The 12,526-nt window shown below is 42.0% G+C and overlaps 1 protein-coding gene across 1 annotated transcript in view; it reads left to right on the forward strand.

Moving 5' to 3' along the window:
- LOC133644049 (aquaporin-4-like) overlaps positions 1-12,526 on the forward strand; it is a 90,450-nt gene that overhangs the window by 62,775 nt on the left and 15,149 nt on the right. The window contains exons 3-4 of the mRNA XM_062038369.1: positions 11,642-11,732; positions 11,826-11,930. The gene's annotated coding sequence lies outside the window, so the exon portion shown is untranslated. The remainder of the gene's footprint in view (positions 1-11,641; positions 11,733-11,825; positions 11,931-12,526) is intronic.

Below are 12,526 nucleotides of genomic sequence, written 5' to 3' on the forward strand. Positions count from 1 at the left end.
ACGCTGCTTGCAGCTTTAATTTTGTATTGAAGCTATAATTCTGTGTATGCTAAATGTTTGTATTTTGGTTGTTAGAGTTGGCAGAAAAGTGTCCAAACTAACAATAATGCAACACTAAGGGTATTGTTTTTTTAGGCGGTTATGTGATGACCGTCAGTTAATTCGTTATAGGGATTAACGGAGGAGTGGAGTGGTCGAAAATTCAAGCAGAAGCTTGTGTATTGCCACCAAAAGCACCTGTTTTTGACCACTCCTCTTGACAAAATTGGTGCAGTTCAGCTAAATTTGTTGGTTTTCGGACATGGACTTGTTTCTTCAGCATTGTCTACACGTTTAAGTCAGGACTTTGGGAAGGCCATTCTAAAACCTTCATTCTAGCCTGATTTAGCCATTCTTTTACCACTTTTGAGGTGTGTTTGATGTGTGTTCCTTTACCACTTTTGATGTGTGTTTGGGGTAGAGAAGGCTTCATCCTAGCCTGATTTAGCCATTCCTTTACCACTTTTGACGTGTGTTTGGGGTCATTGTCCTGTTGTCCAGAAGGTCTTATCTTTGTCCATGTGATGTCAGATGAAACAAAAATGGAGCTGTTTGGCCACAATACCCAGCAATATGTTTGGAGGAGAAAAGGTGAGGCCTTTAATCCTTGAACACCATGCCTACCGTCAAGCATGGTGGTGGTAGTATTATGCTCTGGGCCTGTTTTGCTGCCAATGGAACTGGTGCTTTACAGAGAGTAAATGGGACAATGAAAAAGGAGGATTAGCTCCAAATTCTTCTGGACCCCGACTTAAACAAGTTGAAAAACTTATTCGGGTGTTACCATTTAGTGGTCAATTGTACGGAATATGTCTTTCACTGTGCAACCTACTAATAAAAGTCTCAATCAAACAAGCTAAAATCCTCAGTGCGGAGGTTGGGTCTTGGGCGCAGTTGGGTGTTCCAACAGGACAATGACCCCAAACACACATCAAAAGGGGTAAAGGAATGGCTACATCAGGCTAGAATGAAGGTTTTAGAATGGCCTTCCCAAAAGTCCTGACTTAAACATGTAGACAATGCTGAAGAAACAAGTCCATGTCAGAAAACCAACAAATGTAGCTGAACTGCACCAATTTTGTCAAGAGGAGTGGTCGAAAATTCAAGCAGAAGCTTGTGTATTGCCACCAAAAGCACCTGTTTTTGACCACTCCTCTTGACAAAATTGGTGCAGTTCAGCTAAATGTGTTGGTTTTCGGACATGGACTTGTTTCTTCAGCATTGTCTACACGTTTAAGTCAGGACTTTGGGAAGGCCATTCCAAAACCTTCATTCTAGCCTGATTTAGCCATTCTTTTACCACTTTTGAGGTGTGTTTGATGTGTGTTCCTTTACCACTTTTGATGTGTGTTTGGGGTAGAGAAGGCTTCATCCTAGCCTGATTTAGCCATTCCTTTACCACTTTTGACGTGTGTTTGGGGTCATTGTCCTGTTGTCTAGAAGGTCTTATCTTTGTCCATGTGATGTCAGATGAAACAAAAATGGAGCTGTTTGGCCACAATACCCAGCAATATGTTTGGAGGAGAAAAGGTGAGGCCTTTAATCCTTGAATACCATGCCTACCGTCAAGCATGGTGGTGGTAGTATTATGCTCTGGGCCTGTTTTTCTGCCAATGGAACTGCTGCTTTACAGAGAGTAAATGGGACAATGAAAAAGGAGGATTAGCTCCAAATTCTTCTGGACCCCGATTTAAACAAGTTGAAAAACTTATTCGGGTGTTACCATTTAGTGGTCAATTGTACGGAATATGTATTTCACTGTGCAACCTACTAATAAAAGTCTCAATCAAACAAGCTAAAATCATCAACCCGGAGGTTGGGTCTTGGGCGCAGTTGGGTGTTCCAACAGGACAATGACCCCAAACACACATCAAAAGTGGTAAAGGAATGGCTACATCAGGCTAGAATGAAGGTTTTAGAATGGCCTTCCCAAAAGTCCTGACTTAAACGTGTGGACAATGCTGAAGAAACAAGTCCATGTCAGAAAAGCAACACATTTAGCTGAACTGCACCAATTTTGTCAAGAGGAGTGGTCGAAAATTCAAGCAGAAGCTTGTGTATTGCCACCAAAAGCACCTGTTTTTGACCACTCCTCTTGACAAAATTGGTGCAGTTCAGCTAAATTTGTTGGTTTTCGGACATGGACTTGTTTCTTCAGCATTGTCCACACGTTTAAGTCAGGACTTTGGGAAGGCCATTCTAAAACCTTCATTCTAGCCTGATTTAGCCATTCCTTTACCACTTTTGATGTGGGTTTGGGGTCATTGTCCTGTTGCAACACCCAACTGCGCCCAAGACCCAACCTCCGGGCTGATGATTTTAGCTTGTCCTGAACAATTTGGAGGTAATCCTCCTTTTTCATTGTCCCATTTTAAAGCACCAGTTCCATTGGCAGCAAAACAGGCCCAGAGCATAATACTACCACCACCATGCTTGACGGTAGGAATGGTGTTCAAGGATTAAAAGCCTCACCTTTTCTCCTCCAAACATATTGCTGGGTGTTGTGGCCAAACCGCTCCATTGTTGTTTCATCTGACACCACATGGACAAAGACAAGACCTTCTGGAGGAAAGTTAAGTTGCGGTAACACTATATTGTGCGGTAGAGCCTGGCGGAGGTCTCTACTCTCCGAGTGCTGTGCTAGTTTAAAGTTTAATGTGTTTGTCCTCCTCCCCCGGAAGAGGACAAACACCACTGGCGAACAATCTTTAGTTCCGATAACAGCGAACACATCCTGGCTATCAGCGCCATGTTTCAGGACAGGCGGCGTTGGCGGTAAATCACTGCAGATAAGTCGGGGACGCTCGCAGGGAAGACCTTCGCCGGCGACGCGAGATGTTACTTGAATTTACGAGCAAAGAAATTGCTCAGCTTTGGAGAAATAATGTCCACTGCAAAGCCTGCGAGGGCGAACGTCAGCCCGGACAAGATACGCGGTGAGATAGCGGCTCCTCGGCGGCGGTCCGATGTGCTCTTTTCTTTCTTCTACTTCCTGCTAAAGATTCTCAGTATGATTTGAGGTGTTTTGTCCAAACAGAAGATCAATACCGCAGTGAAAAAGTCCTCACATGGATTTATCAGCAAGATCTTTGGATGCGTTGCTGACTCGCAGCTGAGGGCTGGATGATATGCTACGCCGCGTCTGCCGGGCGGGACGCCGCGTCTCCCGGGCTTTTAACGGCTGTTTGTGTTGGCGATAAAGAGCAGGCTGACATTTCTCTGGAGGAAAAGAGCTTTTTGCACGAAGGTCTCCGGCCGCAGCCTGCATGCAGGCCTCGCACCTGTCGTAAAGCCACCAGGATGTGAATATTAACCACTAGAGATGTCCGATAATATCGGCCGATATATGCGTTAAAATGTAATATCGAAAATTATCGGTATTGGGGTTGTTTTTTTTTAATTAAATCCACATAAAAAACACAAGATACACTTACAATTAGTGCACCAACCCAAAAAACCTCCCTCCCCCATTTACACTCATTCACACAAAAGGGTTGTTTCTTTCTGTTATTAATATTCTGCTTCCTACATTATATATCAATATATATCAATACAGTCTGCAAGGGATACATTCCGTAAGCACACATGATTGTGCGTGCTGCTGCTCCACTAATAGTACTAACCTTTAACACTTCATTTTACTCATTTTGGTCGCTAGTAGTGGCTTTCAGTAGGCCTTTAATTGATGATTAGAAAACCCTTGTGCAATCATGTTCACACATCTGAAAACAGTTTAGCTCGTTACAGAAGCTACAAAACTGACCTTGCTTTGAGCAGATTGAGTTTCTGGAGCATCACATTTGTGGGGTCAATTAAACGCTCAAAATGGCCAGAAAAAGAGAACTTTCATCTGAAACTCGACAGTCTATTCTTGTTCTTAGAAATGAAGGCTATTCCACAAAATTGTTTGGGTGACCCCAAACTTATGAACGGTAGTGTAGCCTTAGAAGAAAACGATCTGGCAGAACTCTTCCCTGCAAAAAGTCCCAATAACCTGCAAAACGCTGCTTTATCATTTCCGTTCTTTATCGTCGTTGCACCTGAACTCAACTCTGCATATAACTTCCTTTTCAACAGGAAGTCCCTCGACTATTAAAACTGAGTAATCTCTGAGATCAAGCGCCATCCCGCTCTCAAAAGGTCACATTTAGCATCTATGTGTAAATGTAGCAGACTTAATGGAAAGGTTAATGGACGAGTCAACAGCCACGTGATTAAAAACGCTGTCCGGCTTAATGAAAGCCGTTGGAGGATTTCCTCATTATTCTGTCTGGATTCTGCGGCGACAGCCTCTTAAAACGCACAATAAAGTCTTCATTATCAAAGCATCAAAATGTCAGGCGGCTTCCTGCGCTAATTTGCAGTCGGAGCACGATCATACAGCCGGCTCGTTAAAGAGGAGCGCCGCTAAAAGCCGCGAGCGTCGCTGAAGATAAAGATGTGTTCTTTTCAACATCTCCGCCCTCCAGGATCATTTGTGGGGCTAAACACTTGCAAGTGCTTTTTGTGTGTCAGCAAACGTTCAGACAAGTCCTCACAGTCAAGACCAGGCTTTCAGTGTCGGTGCGCCCCCTGGTGGTTGGGTTTTTTCCCGCCCTGATGTGGGATCTGTGGCTTGTGCAGCCCTTTGAGACGCTCGTGACTTAGGGCTGTATAAATAATCTTTGATCGGAGGAATTTAGTCTACGACCTGACACATTACAGAATAAATGTCATCTATACTTCAGTAATTAAACATAATAAGGGCTTTTTTTTTAGGCTTGTGAGAAGTTTTAGTGCTGCAGCATAAGGACTATTTTATCATCCATCCATCCATTTTCTGCCGCTTATCCCTTTTGGGTTCGCAAGGGGTGCTGGAGCCTATCTCAGCTGCATTCGGCCTCATCGTGGGGCCAACACAGACAACATTCACACTCACATTCACACACTAGGGCCAATTTAGTGTTGCCAATCAACCTATCCCCAGGTGCATGTCTTTGGAGGTGCACGTTAATCAGTTCATGGTATTGTGGGGACAATATTGTCCACACCTGTCTCCATCTAAACACAGCAGTGCGCTCTTGAATAGTTGACTAATCGTCCACTATTGTTAATACGGATTGCAAATAAACATTTTCTCTTGTTTATCCCTCATTTTTTAAACATCCATCCCATCCATTTTCTGCCGCTTGTCCCTTTTGGGGTCGCGAGGGGTGCTGGAGCCTATCTCAGCTGCATTCGGCCTCATCGTGGGGCCAACACAGATAGACAGACAACATTCACACTCACATTCACACACTAGGGCCAATTTAGTGTTGCCAATCAACCTATCCCCAGGTGCATGTCTTTGGAGGTGCACGTTAATCAGTTCACGGTATTGTGGGGACAATATTGTCCACACCTGTCTCCATCTAAACACAGCAGTGTGCTCTTGAATAGTCGACTAATCGTCCGCTATTGTTAATACGGATTGCAAATAGACATCTTCTTGTTTATCCCTCATTTTTTAAACATCCATCCCATCCATTTTCTACCGCTTGTCCCTTTTGGGGTCGCGAGGGGTGCTGGAGCCTATCTCAGCTGCATTCGGCCTCATCGTGGGGCCAACACAGATAGACAGACAATATTCACACTCACATTCACACACTAGGGCCAATTTAGTGTTGCCAATCAACCTATCCCCAGGTGCATGTCTTTGGAGGTGCACGTTAATCAGTTCATGGTATTGTGGGGACAATATTGTCCACACCTGTCTCCATCTAAACACAGCAGTGCGCTCTTGAATAGTCGACTAATCGTCCACTATTGTTAATACGGATTGTAAATAAACATCTTCTCTTGTTTATCCCTCATTTTTTAAACATCCATCCCATCCATTTTCTACCGCTTGTCCCTTTTGGGGTCACTAGGGGTGCTGGAGCTTATCTCAGCTGCATTCGGCCTCATCGTGGGGCCAACACAGATAGACAGACAACATTCACACTCACATTCACACACTAGGGCCAATTTAGTGTTGCCAATCAACCTATCCCCAGGTGCATGTCTTTGGAGGTGCACGTTAATCAGTTCATGGTATTGTGGGGACAATATTGTCCACACCTGTCTCCATCTAAACACAGCAGTGCGCTCTTGAATAGTCGACTAATCGTCCACTATTGTTAATACGGATTGTAAATAAACATCTTCTCTTGTTTATCCCTCATTTTTTAAACATCCATCCCATCCATTTTCTACCGCTTGTCCCTTTTGGGTTCGCGAGGGGTGCTGGAGCCTATCTCAGCTGCATTCGGCCTCATCGTGGGGCCAACACAGATAGACAGACAAAATTCACACTCACATTCACACACTAGGGCCAATTTAGTGTTGCCAATCAACCTATCCCCAGGTGCATGTCTTTGGAGGTGCACGTTAATCAGTTCATGGTATTGTGGGAACAATATTGTCCACACCTGTCTCCATCTAAACACAGCAGTGCGCTCTTGAATAGTCGACTAATCGTCCACTATTGTTAATACGGATTGCAAATAAACATCTTCTTGTTTATCCCTCATTTTTTAAACATCCATCCCATCCATTTTCTACCGCTTGTCCCTTTTGGGGTCGCGAGGGGTGCTGGAGCCTATCTCAGCTGCATTCGGCCTCATCGTGGGGCCAATACAGATAGACAGACAACATTCACACTCACATTCACACACTAGGGCCAATTTAGTGTTGCCAATCAACCTATCCCCAGGTGCATGTCTTTGGAGGTGCACGTTAATCAGTTCACGGTATTGTGGGGACAATATTGTCCACACCTGTCTCCATCTAAACACAGCAGTGCGCTCTTGAATAGTCGACTAATCGTCCACTATTGTTAATATGGATTGTAAATAAACATCTTCTCTTGTTTATCCCTCATTTTTTAAACATCCATCCCATCCATTTTCTACCGCTTCTCCCTTTTGGGGTCACTAGGGGTGCTGGAGCCTATCTCAGCTGCATTCGGCCTCATCGCGGGGCCAACACAGATAGACAGACAACATTCACACTCACATTCACACACTAGGGCCAATTTAGTGTTGCCAATCAACCTATCCCCAGGTGCATGTCTTTGGAGGTGCACGTTAATCAGTTCATGGTATTGTGGGGACAATATTGTCCACACCTGTCTCCATCTAAACACAGCAGTGCGCTCTTAAATAAATAGTCGACTAATCGTCCACTATTGAATCGAATAATCGACTTGTTAATCCGGATTGTAAATAAACATATTCTCTTGTTTATCCCTCATTTTTTAAACATAATAATAATTTTTTTGACTTGTATTAATGCTGCTAATCCACTAGTCATCAACTGTGTAAACAAATCATGGACTTGTAATTACTGATCGCTAAAAAAAAAGTTGTTATTCATCCCTGGGAAAAATAAATGTAATAACCTGGGTAAAACAATATACACTATATTGCTAAAAGTATTTGGCCACCTGCCTTGACTCACATATGAACTTGAAGTGCCATCCCATTCCTAACCCATAGGGTTCAATATGACCTTTTGCAGCTATTACAGCTTCAACTCTTCTGGGAAGGCTGTCCACAAGGTTGCCGAGTGTGTTTGTAGGAATTTCCCACCGTTCTTCCAAAAGCGCATTGGTGAGGTCACACGCTGATGTTGGTGGAGAAGGCCTGGCTCTCAGTCTCCGTTCTAATTCATCCCAAAGGTGTTCTATCGGGGTTCAGGTCAGGACTCTGTGCAGGCCAGTCAAGTTCATCCACATCAGACTCTGTCATCCATGTCTTTATGGACCTTGCTTTGTGCACTGGTGCACAGTCATGTTGGAAGAGGAAGGGGCCCCGCTCCAAACTGTCCCCACAAGGTTGGGAGCATGGAATTGTCCAATATGTTTTGGTATCCGGGAGCATTCAAAGTTCCTTTCACTGGAACTAAGGGGCCAAGCCCGACTCCTGAAAAACAACCCCACACCATAATTCCTTTCTGCTCTAGAGTCCAGTGGCGACATGCTTTACACCACTGCATCCGGCGCTTTGCATTGGTGATGTACGGCTTAGATGCAGCTGCTCGGCCATGGAAACCCATTCCATGAAGCTCTCTGCGTACTGTACGTGGGCTAATTGGAAGGTCACATGAAGTTTGGAGCTCTGTAGCAACTGACTGTGCAGAAAGTCTATGCACTATGCTGACCTCTCTGTCAGTTCACGTGGCCTACCACTTGGTGGCTGAGTTGCTGTTGTTCCCAAACTCTTCACTTTTCCTATTATAAAGCTGACTTTGGAATATTTAGGAGCGAGGAAATGTCCTTTTGCACAGGTGGCATCCTATGACAGTTCCACGCTGGAAATCACTGAGAGCGGCCCATTCTTTCACAAATGTTTGTAGAAACAGTCTCCATGCCTAAGTGCTGGATTTGATGCACCTGTGGCCGGGCCAAGTGATTAGGACACCTGATTCTCATATATATGTAGATAGATTATGCCTCATATAACGTACACTTATTCAGCCTGTTGTTCACTATTCTTTAGACATTTTAAATTGCCTTTCAAATGTCTATTCTTGCTGTTGGCTTTTATCAAATACATTTCCCCCAAAAATGCGACTTATACTCCAGTGCGACTTATATATGTTTTTTCCCTTCTTTATTATGCATTTTCGGCAGGTGCGACTTATACTCCGGAGCGACTTATACTCCGAAATATACGGTATTCAAACACAGACACAAATAATAAGGCTCTTATGAAGCCAGAACAATATTTGACGTAAAACTAGGGATATCCGATAATGGCTTTTTGCCGATATCCGATATTCCGATATTGTCCAACTCTTTAATTACCGATACCGATATCAACCGATATATACAGTCGTGGAATTAACACATTATCATGGCTAATTTGGACAACCAGGTATGGTGAAGATAAGGTACTTTAAAAAATAATAATAATAAAATAAAATAAGATAAATAAATTAAAAACATTTTCTTGAATAAAAACGAAAGTAAAACAATATAAAAACAGTTACATAGAAACTAGTAATTAATGAAAATGAGTCAAATTAACTGTTAAAGGTTAGTACTATTAGTGGAGCAGCAGCACGCACAATCATGTGTGCTTACGGACTGTATCCCTTGCAGACTGTATTGATATATATTGATATATAATGCTTACGGACTGTATCCCTTGCAGACTGTATTGATATATATTGATATATAATGCTTACGGACTGTATCCCTTGCAGACTGTATTGATATATATTGATATATAATGCTTACGGACTGTATCCCTTGCAGACTGTATTGATATATATTGATATATAATGCTTACGGACTGTATCCCTTGCAGACTGTATTGATATATAATGTAGGAAGCAGAATATTAATAACAGAAAGAAACAACCCTTTTGTGTGAATGAGTGTAAAAAAAAACAAAAAAAAAACGATACCGATAATAAAAAAAAACGATACCGATAATTTCCGATATTACATTTTAACGCATTTATCGACATCTCTACGTAAAACCTATATTGTGTATCTATTTATTTGAGTTATTACAAAATACAACTTTGTTTAGTGTATTCATTACTTTTTGAGCACTTTCAACAATACCATGAATTGATTAACCGACTTAAACAGTTGAAAAACTTATTGGGGTGTTACCATTTAGTGGTCAATTGTACGGAATATGTACTTCACTGTGCAATCTACTAATACAAGTTTCAATCAATCAATCCAAAACCACAATAATAATGATAACCGTGATCATTTTGGACACAAAAACTTCCTTTGGACATTTTGTTTAATTGTTTTGGTGGTGTATATTTGAGGGTCTCCCACCCGCCCCTTAACAGAAACAAAACCAGTTCCTGCTCCCTAACCTGGATCTCTTCTGGCCTTTTTATCAAACTCCTTCTTTTTTTTTTCAATCTCAGTATTTTCTTTAAAATGAGCAGATTAGAAAAGTTCCTGTGGTGGGAAATGAGCATTTGAGTACTTCCAGATGGTATGATTGGAGGACTCACACTGTGTGGGTGGAACTTCATTTCATTCCTCTGCAGCCTTCTGTTCCAGAGTTATTTTAAACACAACTATTTATTGGAAGAAGAAAAAAAGTGTTAGTTTAGATACTTCCTAGTGGTGTCGCAGGAAATGCTCCTCCCAAATGAGTTTATTCTTTGGCTGCCTGAATAATGAGAAGTGACTAGAACTGATGATTCACCATTTATTCTACAAAAAAAGGAGTAAGTAGGAACTAGCGATACCAGCACTGGAGACAGGACCATCTCTGCCTTGGGAGAGATCGAACCCGAAAGTTACCTTGGTGTACATTTTGGGCACACGTCTATCCACTCTCCTTTCAGCTTGTTCCTGGTACCTCCTCTTGCAGGACCCATGTACAGTTCACTCTGGCCCCAGGTTAGAAAATATTCTCCTAACACTTTAACTTTTCTCCAAAAAATCTACGGACCCACAAAATCCATCTTTCCAGGACTTCCTGACAACGTTAAAATTTGTGGCTGGTACTTCTGCAAGGTGCGCTGCCTGCACACTAGTGTTGAACCATATACCGGTACTAGTATAGTATCGCGGTACTAATGAATCATATTCGGTACTGTACTCTTTTTGAAAAGTACCGGTTCCCGGGCATGACGGCGCGTCATCACGTGGTGACATTGCTGGTTTTACGAGCAGATGAGCATGTTCGACAGTGCGCACACACAGAGTACTTACAAGCAGACACAGTGTGTAGACAGAAAAGGGAGAATGGATGCATTTTGGTGTAAAAAGTCAAGATAAAGGTGAAGTTATAACACTGAAACACCCTCAGGAAGAGCTGCTTTAAGACATGGCTAGCTACTTAGCGGCTAATGTCCATCCGCAGTGTTTTAGCTACTTCTAAATCACTAATCCTCGCTTAAATGGCGACGAATAAAGTGAGTTTCTTACAAGTATCATTATCACTGGAGGACGAAGAATAGCTAAACATGCTTCACTAGACACTGTAGGAGGATACAATAGCTCACCGGCGTCACAATGTAAACAAATGCCATGGGTGGATCTACACCTGACATCCACTGTAATGATACCAAGTAAAAGAGTATATTTAGTTGATTCAAGTATGATTACATCGATATTTTTTATCATCACAAAATCATATTGTGTTTATAAAGTCAGTAAATATGTCCCTGGACACATGAGGACTTTGAATATGACCAATGTATGATCCTGTAACTACTTGGTATCGGATCCATACTCAAATGTGTGGTATCATCCAAAACTAATGGGAAGTATCAAAGAATAGAAGAATAAGTGATTATTACATTTGAACAGAAGTGTAGATAGAACATGTTAAAAGAGAAAATAAGCAGATATTAACAGTAAATGAACAAGTAGATTAATAATCATTTTTTACAGTTTGTCCTTAATAATGTGTACCAAATAATAGGTGTATAAATGACACAATATGTTACTGCAGACTAATTAGGAGTCTTTGTTTGTTTACTTACTACTAAAAGACAAGTTGTCTAGTATGTTCACTATTTTATTTAAGGACTAAATGACAATAATAAACATATGTAACATTTTTTGTTCAAATAAAGACAATAATGACATTTTTTTGTGGTCCCCTTTATTTAGAAAAGTATCGAAAGACATTTTGGTACCACCGGGACAACCTTACTGCACTCTCGGCCGCAGTTTGACCCTGGAACTGATGGTTTCTAATTCCGTGAGTTCACCTGTTGACATGTCATGTGTACTCCGAGTTGTCTTATTCCTGTCGACTAATTTGTTTGCGTACAACTTTGTCCTTTCTTCTCAGGTGTGCCGGGCTAATTGGCTATGTGGGGGCTTGCGGTCATGTGACGATGCCACCGTGAAGAGGAGGGAGATCTTAAACGTCCTCATGCACGAGTCGCCATGCAGGGTAACACACACACACACACACACACACACACACACATGTCACAATCACTGTCTGCATCTGATTGATTAGAGGAGGAAATAATGTTTTTTTTTTTCAAATGAAGTCACTGTTATGACCTCTGCTCACTTTTAGAAGCAACACACACACACATAGTTAGGAGCAGAGCTTTGCTTCCCCCTGCTGGACGCTTTCATTACTACAACTATGAACAAGCACAATCATTGTCCAAATGCTACAACGCTGCTGTTGACACGTGACCTCCAAATTGTTGTCATTCCAACGCAAACTATTTCCATACGACATCCTGTAATAAGAAATAATCTGTTCCAGAGTCAAACTGTGGCCATTGTAACAAATAATCCATGCATTAATGGAGAGTAAACACAAGTGTTAGCTGAGAAACAGAAGTGAGGAGGAAGTTGTGTACAAGGGGATGCTGCCACCAAGTGGCCTTGTATGTGTACTGATGATTTAATGAAGGCTTTATCATTATAAATAGTATGGCTTATATTTGACTGAGCAGCCAGACTTGTTCTATGTCACAGTAAGTTCCATTTCCTGTTCTATGGTTTTCATCACAGGTTTCCCAACTGGTT

Source organism: Entelurus aequoreus, linkage group LG27, assembly GCF_033978785.1.
Source record: "Entelurus aequoreus isolate RoL-2023_Sb linkage group LG27, RoL_Eaeq_v1.1, whole genome shotgun sequence".
NCBI lineage: Eukaryota > Metazoa > Chordata > Actinopteri > Syngnathiformes > Syngnathidae > Entelurus > Entelurus aequoreus.